The sequence below is a fragment of the Cnephaeus nilssonii genome (genome assembly GCF_951640355.1).
Source record: "Cnephaeus nilssonii genome assembly, chromosome: 6".
Classification (NCBI taxonomy): domain Eukaryota; kingdom Metazoa; phylum Chordata; class Mammalia; order Chiroptera; family Vespertilionidae; genus Cnephaeus; species Cnephaeus nilssonii.
This window is the reverse complement of record NC_137077.1, coordinates 94,315,832-94,329,145: the sequence shown is the minus strand read 5'-3', so window position 1 is coordinate 94,329,145 and position 13,314 is coordinate 94,315,832. Positions and strand designations below refer to the sequence as shown.

At 41.4% G+C, this 13,314-nt stretch overlaps 1 long non-coding RNA gene across 1 annotated transcript; it reads right to left on the bottom strand.

Moving 5' to 3' along the window:
* Nucleotides 1-10,759: 10,759 nt before the first annotated feature.
* LOC307101721 lies at nucleotides 10,760-13,014 on the bottom strand. The gene is made up of 3 exons (XR_013813707.1): nucleotides 12,965-13,014; nucleotides 12,321-12,377; nucleotides 10,760-10,834 (listed from the first exon to the last, which is right to left on the bottom strand). It is a non-coding gene; the product is annotated as an uncharacterized lncRNA (long non-coding RNA).
* Between the last annotated feature and the right edge of the window lie 300 nt (nucleotides 13,015-13,314).

Here is a 13,314-nt window from a genome sequence, read left to right as displayed (position 1 = left end):
AAGAAACAATCCTGCCAGGGAGGGTCCATTTTTTCCATGAAATCATCCAAGATTTATTAGAGGCCAGCTGCTCACTAAACTCTACCTAAGCTTGACATTTTCTTGACCAAAATTTCCTCTCCAATTATGTGCTTATATTTATTACTCCTAAAATACCAGTCCTCTCAACAAAATAATGAAAATGCTGCCCAGTGATGTACTGGCTTAGGAAACATACATTTCTGCTAGAACTATCTGTGATCCACTATCTTTATTGGTTTCATCTCCCATCGTAAGACCACTGGACAATGATTATCTCAGTACTTCCTTGAATTAGGTACTAAAAAAAATCCATTTTGATTCCATTTTTGCCTTTTCTTCAATATCAAATCCAAAACAAACATTTTCCAGGAAGTAACTAAACTTTATTATTAACCCTTTACAGATATCAATATCAATGAATATCATACTGCAGATACCACCCATGTAGCTGAAATAGCTAACTAAAATTTTAACTGGAAAAGGTCTAAAAATTTTGCAACTGGAAATCATTCTTTTGGTGGGAAAAAAGGTGTATGCTACTGTGTTGTTGTTGTTTTTTTAATACACTTCTCTTTAGAAAGATGCTAAATTCATTAATCTATCAATCACTTAATATGTGAGGATCCTTGTGAGGCTATTTCCAAATGTTTGAGTACTTGTCATCTGCTTGTGTCATGAAGCATGTATTGCACAAAGCCAAATATACTCCCCAATTGTACATGAGAGGTTGTTAATTTAATTTTATCAATTCATTCATTTAAATATTTACTGAATGCCAGAATAAATGGAAGTTAGGTGCCAAGGATATATTGAAGAGTATTCACTTTTCTCATAGAACTTACTGTTCAGATGAAGAAACTCATATTAATCACAAAAATGTAAATTTTTAAACACTGTGGTAAAAACACATAAAATGTACCATCTTAATCATTTTAAAGTATATTGTTCAGTAGTGTTAGCTATATTCACATTATTGTGCAACAGATCTCTAAAACCTTTTCATCTTGCAAAACTGAAAATCTGTTACACACTAAATTCATTTGCCTCTCCCTCTAACTCTTGGTAACCACCCTTCTACTTTCTGTCTCTACAAATTTGACTACTCTAGGTACCTCAAATAAGTGGAATCATACAATCTTTTCTTTTTGTGATTGGCTAATTTCACTTAGCATAATGTCCTCAAGATTCACCCATGTTGCAGTATGTGACAGAATTTCTTTCTGCATAAAGCAATTACTAAGCATAGATTAACAGCCCATTTGTCCCCACATTTTAGGAAAAGCCTGTGTAAGACCTGAGACCCTTTTATTGCAAGGAGTGAAAATCCAAGTCAGGTAGTCACACCCTGGTTGCAGCAGAGGGACCTGGAGAACCTGGCAGCTGGGTTTCCTACTTGTCAATCTCACTTCCACTGCACTGAGTTCTGAAGAGTGACTCTGTGTTTCCAAATATCTGTTGGTGAAAAGTTGTATTGTCCAATACAGTCACCACTGGTCAGATGTGGCTACTGAGCATTTGAAATAGGTCTAGTCTGACTTGGGATGTACTGTAAATCTAACATACACATGAAATTTCCCAAGATTTAGTAGAAAAAGAATGTAAATTATCTCAATAATTATTTCTTTTAATGTCAGTTACATGTTGAAGTGGTAATATTTTGGAAATGTTAGGCTAAATATGTTAATAAAACTAACTTATCCTGGTTCATTTTGCCTTTTTTCTTTTCTTTTCTTTTTGTCTAAAGTTTTACATATGTTTCCTTTTTCCCCGATTGACCCCCCTCCCCCAGCCATTCCCACCCCGGAGCAAGCCCCCACCGCTCCAGTGTCTGTGTCCATTGGTTATGCTAATATGCATGCATACAAGTTCTTTGGTTGCTCTCTAACCCCTCCTCCCCTGCCATTTGTCTCTAGATCTATTCTCGTTCATCAAATTATGTTGATCATTATATACCACAAATGAGTGAGATCACGTGATATTTATCTTTCTCTGACTGGCTTATTTCGCTTAGCATAATCAGAGGCCTCTCTTAGAAAAGCTTCGATTTCCTTCCATGCTCTCCAGTTCCATCCCTGCTGTTGCAAATGGTAAAAGTTCCTTCTTTTTTACAGAAGCGTAGTATTCCATTGTGTAGATGTACTATAGTTTTCTAATCCACTCATCTGCTGATGGGCACTTAGGCTGTTTTCAAATCTTAGCTATGGTAAATTGTGCTGCTATGAACATAGGGGTGCATATAACCTTTCTGATTGGTGTTTCTAGTTTCTTGGGATATATTCCTAGAAGTGGGATCACTGGGTCAAATGGGAGTTCCATTTTTAACTTTTTGAGGAAACTCCATACTGTTCTCCACAGTGGCTGCACCAGTCTGCATTCCCACCAGCAGTGCACGAGGGTTCCTTTTTCTCCGCATCCTCGCCAGCACTTGTCATTGTTGATTTGAATGAGACAAAGAAATCATTTTACCTTTTCAGTGGTGCCATTAGAAAATGTTAAATTACATGTGTCTCCCATTATATTTCTATTGGATGGCGCTATCCAGGACCATTGGACTCTAAGCCATTTTGAATTGCTGGTGCCGAGAAAGAGGCCTCTGTTAGAAAAACTTCGATATCCTTCAATCTCGGTTTCAAACAATGAGTTCTACTCAAGCCTGTCTTCTATTTCTTGTTTGGGGTGGAGGGGAGGGACACACTGAAGCCACAAAAAGGAGGCAAAGGCCCTGGCACTCTAGGTTGGGAGACTCACAGTAGGAGACATTCCCTAGCTGCTTTTCCACAATATGATGACAGCAAATTTTACCTTCTGTGTCTGTAATGACTAATTAGGCTTCTTTTCAGAAGTAACAGAAATCTAACTTGAATCTTATGCAAAAATATTGATTTATGTGTACCTACAAGTTCAAAGATGCTCTGCTTTGGGCAGACTGGGATCTAGGAGTGCACGCAATGCTGTCTCTCTCAGTTCGGCTTTCCTCCTGCACTCAGCCCAGCCAGACGCCCTCTCTGTGGTGATCCCTAGCCGCTCCAGACTGGTATCATCCCTATATCACAAACCCAGCAGCAAGAGAGCTTTTCCTTTCCCCTATTTGTTTCTATAAAAAATCCAAAATGTGACTCAGTGGTCTGGTGTGGGTCACCATGCCCATTCCTGAATCAACAGCTGTGGTCCATGAGATGAAGATTCTGGGTGACTAGTCCTGGGTGTGGGTCCAGACCCAGAGGGGGAGTTGAGGGGGATCTGAAAGAGGAGAAGGGATTTAGGGGCTGGGGGGGAAATGGATGTAGGGCAGGTGACAGATGACAAGATGCCACAGTACCAAGAATGCACAAGGCGTCTGCCGCTGCTGAGCGGAGTGGGGGGGGGGGGCAGGGAGGGGGAGGGCAGCCTTCACAGCGCACTGGTAAGTTTCTGAACATTTAAACACGCCCCTCTTACAAGTTCTATCTTTTATCAAAATCAGGTTGCAATAATTGCCAATCCCTCTGTCTCCCATGAATGAAAGTGCACTTCCGGCATAGACTCAGGTAACCTAGATATCTCTCTCCTATCTTTAGCTAAAGGGATGCCAAACCCACATGACAGCTGGCTAATCCAGGTTCAAAAAGCATATGATCTTCTCAATGGATGTTTGATGTTTTACAACACGGATCGCAACAACAGTAACTGAAACTCTCCTACTGTAAATCCTTTCACTATATTTTGGTCATCTTAGTACTGTCAACAATAGCTTTTAAAAAAATACATACTTTTAAAATTGATTTTAGAGAGGAAGGGAAGGGAGAGAGAGAGAGAGAGAGAGAGAAACATCAATGATGAGAAAGAATCCTACTGGGGATCGAGACTTCAACCGGGTATGTGCCCTGATTGGGAATCGAACCTTGACCTCCTGGTTCAGAGGTTGATGCTCAACCTCTGAGCCACGGTGGCTGGGCAACAATAGCTTTATGTCATCATTTACATAGAATAGGAACACTATGGCATGTCCTTAATAGTGTGCTGTGATTCTATTTTCTCCTTTTTTAGTAACCAGCCCTGGTTGTCTTTTCTTGCATGAATCCTTTATCTGGGGACCTTTTCCAGGCACCTCTACCTCTTCAACAGAACAACCCTACAGAACTTCCATGTCTCCGGGGAGAGAGCTACAGCTACAGTCACCAGATAAGGCAGATGTCGGAGAAGTAAACCGGGCATAGAATCTCAACTCCAGGGCCCCACATACACATTTCCACATGTTTGGAGAAAGGAAAAGTTCAAAACCACATCAAACATATTCTGAGACCACTGGATATAAATATTACAAACAAACAAAATCAGCATGTAATGTGTACTTTAATTTGCTGACAGATATTTAAAAAATTAACATCAGAATGAATGACAAATGCCAACACCACAACAAAACCTTTAACCCAGAGAAAAACAGCTCACAATCAAAGCCGCCTGGCCTCTAATTAGCCCACAGCATCCCTGAAACAAGAGGCCAAAATAAAATAAACTGCCAGCATGGAGAAACTGTGCAGGGGGGAGGGAGAGCAGGAACAAAAAAATTAAGGCTTTCCACAACGTACTGAAAGTGATTATTGTTTGAAGCCTGCTTTACTGGTGTGGGGTGGCGTGGGCAGAAGACTGCTGCTCAAACATAAAGTATGTAGATGCCTTCTAACTCCACATTTATGTTTTAAATATTCTTTTGCACTGCAGGGTAAGTCACTTCAGATACAATTTAACATTTTAAGGAGAATTGACTGACATTTATTCGACATCTGGTTTGCACCAAGCATCACCCTAAGCGACTTCCCCAGTGACTAAGTGTTGGGGTTCATAGCCGGATGGCTAGCAGACTTGGGAAGTCCCAGCCAATCCACCATGAGGCTGACCAACCTAGGTTTTATATTTGTGAATATGAAAGAAACGCCCCAGCATCCACATGAGTGGAGTGTTTCCTGGGCACCTGCTGCTCAGAAAGCACAGGCAGCTTGTGCAGGGGGTGTGGCCTGGCGAGCCTGCCTGGGGGTGGGCTTCACGGCTGGCTCCATAAGAGCTTATTAGGTTTGTTGTTCTGCTTTTTGTTTTTCTCTTCCATCTTTCACAGCAGCAGTAGGATTCTGGATTCCCTCCTTGTGTCTGAACAACTCCAGGCACCACATAACAACTGTGTCATGCACAAGAGAAGCCCGCCTCTTTGATGGATTTCCTTCAGAAGCAAACATGCTTCTTTCTCAGAATACCCCAGCGAATGTCTCCTCGCACCTCCTTCAGGGTTTCTGAACCACTGTGTGCAGCACGGGGCCGGGGTCACACTCTCCCTGGAGTCGGGGGTGGAAATGGCTTCCCTGAGGTGCTGGGCTTCTTGCACAGGAGTGGAATGTGGAGGCAAACCGGGCCCCTCAGGAAAGAGTGAAGGAGGATGGCAGGTGGGGACAAACAGCCACATCCTCACCCCACAGAAAGTTAACCCGAGGACACACCCTCTCCTGGCCCTCAGACAGGCATCTGCCCAAAGAGACGTCCTGGAACCATAGCTGAGCAAAGACGGCAATCGTCGTGACCGTTACCAGTACGTGTCAGCTTACCTCCTAGAGCACAAGCAACTTGGAAGCAAAGTCACTTTTTATTGCATGTGGGAAATGCCTGGGCCTGAGTTCGTACTGGGCTGCACAGTCCAGGAGAAGGCAATTGTTAAGGGAAGATTCAAGGATGGCAAATGGCAACCATCCCTCCCCCTGTTTGCTTTTAGTCCCTTGGGATTTGCGTTGTGTATACACAAGTGTGTATATAAAACTCCAAAGCAAATCCATTCCTGTAGTTAGGATTTTCAAAAGCTCAACATATGCCAGAAACTGGTTGGAGCCTGGAGCTTGGCACTGCAGACAGAGTTCGCAGTTTGTAGGCTTTGAAGTGAAAGTTTTCCCCTCCTGTTTTACTAGCAATGAAAAGAATTTTAAAGGAAAAGCACCAGCGTTGGTGAGGAGTATTTTTCCATGGTGCACGATGTAATGTCTTTCGGTATAATCCTCTATTTAGAAAGCTAGATGCCTTAAAGCAGTCACTGGCACTACCAGTCGTGTCTTACATAACCACCTCTCATGAGAAATATGTGGGTTGTGAATGTTTTAAATATACCATGCTCTCCTATAACACCCAGAACTGGCTTACACTGTCATGCAGTAATATGCTAGGTGTTTTAGAGTAGTGGTTCTCAAATTTAAGGGAAGCATAGCCTGGAGAGTTATTAAAAATCAGAGGTGGGGACCCTACACCCATATATTCTGATTCAGTGTGTGTGTGTGTGTGTGTGTGTGTGTGTGTGTGTGTATTGTAACTATGCATTTTTTTGTGGTGGAGGGGAGTTTGTCATTTAACAAGCAACCCAGATGATTCAGATGTAGGTGGTCAATAGAGTTTAAAGAGAAATATCACATCTAGAACCTATAAAAATTACAATTCTATGGCCAACAAGAATAATATTTCTATTTATAAAAATTTGAAAATAATGGATCACTCCATGGAAAATAAGAGTTTGCATGTTATACATTTGCCACAGGTTATCTTGTTATATCCTGTAAGGTAATCAAGGTGAGTGATATTATTTTGACTTTGCTGATAAGGAACTTAATGCAGTTTAAATGATTGACTAAAGCTATTGGGGCATGTCGCTTGAGTTTTAAACAGTCAAATAAGATGGCATCTCCTCAGACACTCCTAAAGTGCAAAGCTCTGAGAAATGACATGAAGAAAATAAAAGCATACTTCCTGATCCAGTTTTAAGTCAAGGTCTCCTCATCTCCCTAATTCAAAGCTCTACTTCAGCAGACAACTTTGGACTAAAAGAATTTGTCATTCACCTTCAAGCATTGGCTTTGGGGACCCAATATGGAAAAGCTTGTTACCTATGGTTTTGCTATTTGCAGAAAGAAAAAACAAATGGTCCCCTATTACAGGTAAACATCATCACACATTTTTCCCCCAGCTGAGAACTTTGGTATTATCCCAAGGATAGACATAATCTGAGTTTTTAATTCACTTTAGACCTGGCTTAGGACTAGAAAAAATGGAAAAACAGGGTATTCCTTAAAATCCCACAAATGTTGCCTATTTTCAGGAGAGGAAGTATACAGATGACTTTTGTGATTTCAGCAACTTTCCCTGGGACTTCCCGGCTCCTTGTCTGGTTGGGTTTCACCCACCATACCTTGAGGTGCTTTAGGGAAGATAGAGACTCTGACAGTGGAAAATCACTCTCCTTGTACAGCCTTCCTTCCCTCTGCCCTCAGGGAAAACCTGCCTTTCCCCTCGTGAGAAAAACTCCAAATACAATGAATGAGACAAAGAAATATTTAATCAAATTAGCTTAGGAAACCCCAGCAGAAACAATGCATCTTTTCAACATTTTATGATGTTATGAATAGACAACGTCTGGTGTGTTAGTCTGTCTCCGGCTCGGGGGTGAGAAATGCCCTTTGCCATCAGACACTAGCTTCATTCTAGAGCTCAAAGGAACCATATTTATTTGCCGAAAACCTACTGCTTCATAAGCTACCAAAATGATTTATAAAAGTAACTAGAAACATTCTTAAAATAATGATCATGATGATGGTGATGATGATGATAAAGCAGTCTTTTCCCCTCCCTCCAAAGCACTCGCCAACTGTCTTAGCTCAGCTGCTATCAACAAAATATCACAGACTGGGTGACTTATCAGTAACAGAGATTTATTTCTCACATTACTGGAGGCTGGAAGTCTGATATTAGGGTTCTAGCAAGGGCCCTCTTCCGGGCTCAGACATCCAACTTCTCCTTGTATCTCTGCATGGCAGAGAATGAGTGAGGTAGTCCCTGGTCTCTTCTTGTCAGATCACTAACCCCCTTCCTGACCTAATTACTCCCGAAGATCCTACCTCCAAATATACCACCTTGGGGATAGGACCTCAATATATGATTTTAAGGGATACAAACATGTATTCCATAACATCAACCTAGAACCAAAGGGATGAACATGGCTTGGGCATATTTTCAACAGTTCCCCAAAGAAGTCAACTCCTCTTGCTGATTGCACCTGGGCCCAGTCTCTACCCCCCTCCCCCCCGTCCTTTTTTTTTTTGAGAAAGCAGAAAATTAGACTTCAGGCTAGCTTTAGCCACTCTCCACCCATTTGATTTTTGAAGTATTAAAAATGTTTTTAGCCCTGACTGATCATGCCCGGGTTGCAGGCTCAAACCCTGGTAGGAGGCATGCAGGAGGCAGCCGATCCATGTTTCTTTCCCTCTCATCGATGTTTTTTTCTCTCTCTCTCCCTCTCCCTTTCTCTCTCTAAAAAAAAAACCAATTTAAAAATCTTAAATTTTTTTTAATACTTCTCTACCACTTTTCAAAGAATAAACAAACTGTTGGGTGTCAGATACCAAGTGAAATAGTCCTAAAGTTGGTTCTGAGGTTATTTTCTGATACCCTGTCCCCAATCTGAACTCTTCCCAGAGAAAGACTGCAGATAATAAACGGCTCTTTAAACACAGACAGTGGATTACCGACTAAGAAATCCCATGACACGAAGACTACATTAATCATCTCATTCAAAGAAAGCCTCACTCTCAGCCAGACATGTTTGATTTCAAAACATCATCTGCCTCATGAAAACAAACCAACCAACAAAAAAGTTAAATGACATGATATAAGTAAAAAATTAAATGTTTTTATACTGAAATGACAGGTGATTTAATGTACAATTTCTTTGCTTTTGGATGGTAGAAATAGCTCATTAAATGTCTTCAAAAAGTCTCCAACTATGGAAATTTCACTATTAGGAGTAGCCTTCAAACCACTCAGACCAGCATGCAACTTGGATAGTGAAAATGTGGCATGTTAATGACTGCATGGCAAATGTGGGCCCTACACTTTGAAAGTCAGCCTCTTGATGGGAGCAAGAATCAGCAACTAGCCTAAGTGTGTCTCTCTGGTTTGGCACTGGGAGCGGCTTTTAAAGGACCTGGCTTTATTAGCCAGTCACATATCCACTGAGTCCATCCTGTCAGCTGTCACTGTCTTCTAATTTAGAAAACTACCTACAGCAATCAGCTGCAGTCCCTTTTATTGTCCTGCAAGTAAAATTCCCAAATAAAATATTCATCAGACTCACCCACCCTTAACTAGAACGGAGGGAACCCAAAGCAGGTATCTAGACACTGACAACTTACCAAGCGACTATCATTGTTGTAAATACTTTCCTTGACTTGCTTTTTGGGAACAAACCACGTTGCATAAAAATATAACTGATTTCCTTAAATGTATACAAAGTCTCTTTGCTGGGAAATGCCCCTTTTGCTATACAACAATCTCCTTGATCCATTCACTGCTCTGTAATTTCCTCTGTCACTTGGATTTGAAAAAGAATGTGTATGTTTTTGTGTTTGTTCCTTACAGAAAGCAAAGATGCACTAGGAATATAGAAGCCCACTCCAGTGGGAAATGTCTGAACCTCTGAACACCTTCCCACAAAGGCAGCCCGCCGGGCACCCTGTGGTACATCAGTTGATTGATTTGCCAATTGAAAGAGACAAGCAATGCCACCTTTGGATTATTTTACATGAAACAGCTGCTGGACGTGTACCTGGACTGGGGCAGACCCAGGAGTTTTGGTTCATTTCTGCAAAGTAAGTGAGGCAAAGATTATAGCAGCCAGGTGTGCCATGCACAGGCCTGCCCCTAAAATACGTATTCCTGAGCCAGGAACACCAGTGGATAGAGAGGAAGCCCCTGACCCACAGTCCTTTTCTTCCTACCCTGGGTCCTGTCCTACAGCACCAGCATCCTCACGCAAAGGTGTGTGCACACCAGTGTTAACATCCAACGGGCTCGGTGCACACACTCTGCAAATACTAGTAGCAGCCCCTTGGCCCAGGGTGTTCACACTGGCCTGGATCTGGGGATTGAACCAGATAGGCGTGGGAAGTGGGCTTTTCTGGATTTTTGGGAAAGAAGCTCAGAGTCCTAAGGACCCAGGGAATAGATTAGAAGTGGGAGTGCTGGCTCTGGGCCTGGAGGAGGTTTGGAACCTGGGATTGTCAAGCTTCTCTCCAGACCCCATACTGTGGGAGTCTAAGACTCAGTCTGTCATTATTGATGGCGCAATCTCCTACACTGGACAATGAAAATATAAAGAAAAGAATATGTGGGGGGAAAAATGGAAACAAGTGTAAAAATCTTCTATTTCAGCCTCTTTAGTTCAAGAGATAAATAATGAGATATTCTGACTAATTAATGATCTTGTTAATAGAGATATTAGATTTATCTTTCACAGGTGACTATTAACTAAGCAGAGTATAAATATACACTTAACATCAAAACAAAAATCGACATATTCATTGGATTATGAGCAACACCAAATATCTCTAGTTTTCCAAGAGCTTGTACACATCAGAATTGTGTGTAATTCACACAGAATTCATTACAGAAATGTGGACATGCTGGGTAGGTCAGAGGATTTAGGTTGATAATGTTCACAACAGTTAAAATTTCAAATGCCATTTCTGTGGACTGGACAACCTCTTCCAGGTGCTTTGGTTTTTTCCCCTCCTGATACATTTCTATGGCAGGAGGCAACGCCAACTCTCCTGAGGTTCATCACTGTCATGAGACACAGAAAGCCCACACACAGAAAAGGGTCATTTCACGGGACACAGGAAGTCCACTCACAGTTAGCAGCACTGACCTGTCCTTGCATATCTGGAGCAATAGGAATGGTGGGCCAGATGGTTGAGTAGATGCCAAAAAACACCAGCCAGATCAGCATGCTCCCCCAGACAGCCAGGTGACTGAACTGCAGAAGAAAACACACACTCAGGCAGGGCCGCCCCACTGGCATGGAAGAGCCACCTGACTCCACCAGCTGCACAGCCTCTGTGTCCAAGCTAGCCTTCCTTATGGGAAGAATCTGACGACTCTGAAGTCATTGGAGAATTCAATCTTCCTATTTCCTTGTCTCCAAAAGTTTAACAATGAGTTCATGTGACTAGTGGCTCCAAACTACCCTGAAGACGAAGGTGATTTGGCCACCACAGCTGATCTTCCTCTAGATCCACCCATAGTATTAGAAGGCCCGTCTCATTCCTCACCAGTTGCTCCAATTTGGAGCTATATAAAACAAGGTCTCATTAGTTTAGTAACAGAACACTGAACATACAAAACAAACAATATGTTTTTGTTTTATCATTTTGAGACATTGTTCTTTTCATTTTCCAAATACTGTAACTTTTAAAAAAATCTGGATGGATATTACATCTTATGACGCCCCTTTAACCATCTACTGAGTTGTGAATTATTTGTTATTTGTCCTCTTAATATCATGATACTCAATGGATACATGGAACAGACTGACAGGTGTCAGAAGTGGGGGGGGGGGGGGGGTAGGGGACTGGATGAAAAAAGGTGAAGGAATTAAGCAAAAAACATATATGTGAAACACAGACACAGACAACAGTGTGTTGATAGCCAGAGGGAAAAGGAGGTGGTGAGGGTAGGTGCAGGTGGGCAAAGGGGGGATAAATGGGAACAGAAAGAGACTTTGCTTGGGGCAGTGGGTGCATGGTACAGTATGCAGATCATGTTCTGCTGAGTTACACATTTGAGACCTGTATGATTTTGTGAACCAATGTCACCCCAATAAACACTTCTTACTACCTCCTTCTTTAAAGTCTCAGGCTAACCCACCATCCCTCTCACCTGGATTAACTGCCATTGTTTCTTAAGAGATTCCCTGTTTCCACATTAATCTCCCACTCCTTCCCCATTGTCTCAGCACAGAATTAGGAGCCTATTTAAACAGCAGTGACAGACAATCATGAAACTAATGGTATAATCTCCAAACATTGGAAATAAACAAAATGTCTAAAATGGGGTCTAATTAAATATGTGATGGAATATTGGAAAAATTTAATACTCTAAAAATGAACAATGATTTTGTAGAAGTATACCCCAAGGGATGGAAAATGTTTGTAATGTATTTTTAAGTGAAAAAGATGACAAAGCTCTATGTTCTGTAATGCATTATCTTTTAAAAACACATAGAACAAAGTCTAGAAAGTCATATAGCCAAGTGGTCATATATCTCTTGGTGGTAAAGTTACAGAAATTAAAAATTCTCCTTTTTGGCAAATTTGCCCTGATAAAGATCAAACCACATTTTTACATGCAAAATAAAATAAGACAGTTGGATATTGCTTACTGTTTTTCCAAGGCTTAAAAAAAGTTTCATACCAGGAAAAATATCTAGAGTAAATAGAGAAATAATTCTAGAGAAAACTTACTTTAGTCCAAGCTGTAGTCTCCAAACCAGCTTTCAGACAAACAGTGACAACAACATACTGTGAAAGAAAGAGGCATTTGGGAGACGTGTTACCTTCGTGCGTGCGTTAGTTACTTTCCAGGAGGCATCCCAAGTATCCTCTGGGAGGCAGTTCCTCCAAGGCAGCTGCACTGGGCAAGTGCCATCTAGGTGCTAATTCTCTAGGGGCTCCTTGTAGGGAATACAGACAGATTTTCTTCAAGAAAAGCCCTCATGTTAATGGCTGTCTTCTCACAAGTAATAGTTAAATTTTGCTCTTTATTTAACTTGGAAGAATTGGGAGAAATCAGCTTCTTCACTGTCCCTCCCTCCCCTCGTTCCCCTCCCCCCCCCCCCCCCCCCACACACACACACACATAGGTAGACCTGGAATGGTCATTTAAAGAATGGTTCATCATTGTTCAGAAACCGTGACCCTGCTTAATCTTCACCAGAAAATAAGGTCAGCATTTCACAACCATTCTGAGCTTTAAGGACTCTAAAATATATAGTTTAAAGATCTGAAATAAATGATAATGAGAACGGCTTTATATAAAGGGTTTTGAGAAGCAGAGTCCACACCTGTGCTATTTAAGAATGGCTCAGGACACAGAGAAATAAACTTACCGTGTAAACAATATTTCCAACAAATAAATAGTCTGTGGCATGACCGTTGGCCAACGCAGTGTCTGAAAAACAAAGAAGTTACTACTAACCTCCAGAGGACAGCACTGCAGTCTATTTTATTCAGAATATAAAAGCAAAACTTTAGAAATATTTGTCAACACATAAAGGAATTTCCAAAATTACGTCTGTGATTCTGAATTATTTTCGTGTATTTTCTCCAAATGAAGCAAACAAAATAGAATTGTCTAGTTCAAGTCAGCTAGCCTAATGTGAAAATGCTGTTTTTTATCCAAAGGAGTCAAAGCCTATTTTAATATCGGGAATGGTTTCTGTGAATGGCACAGCCGATG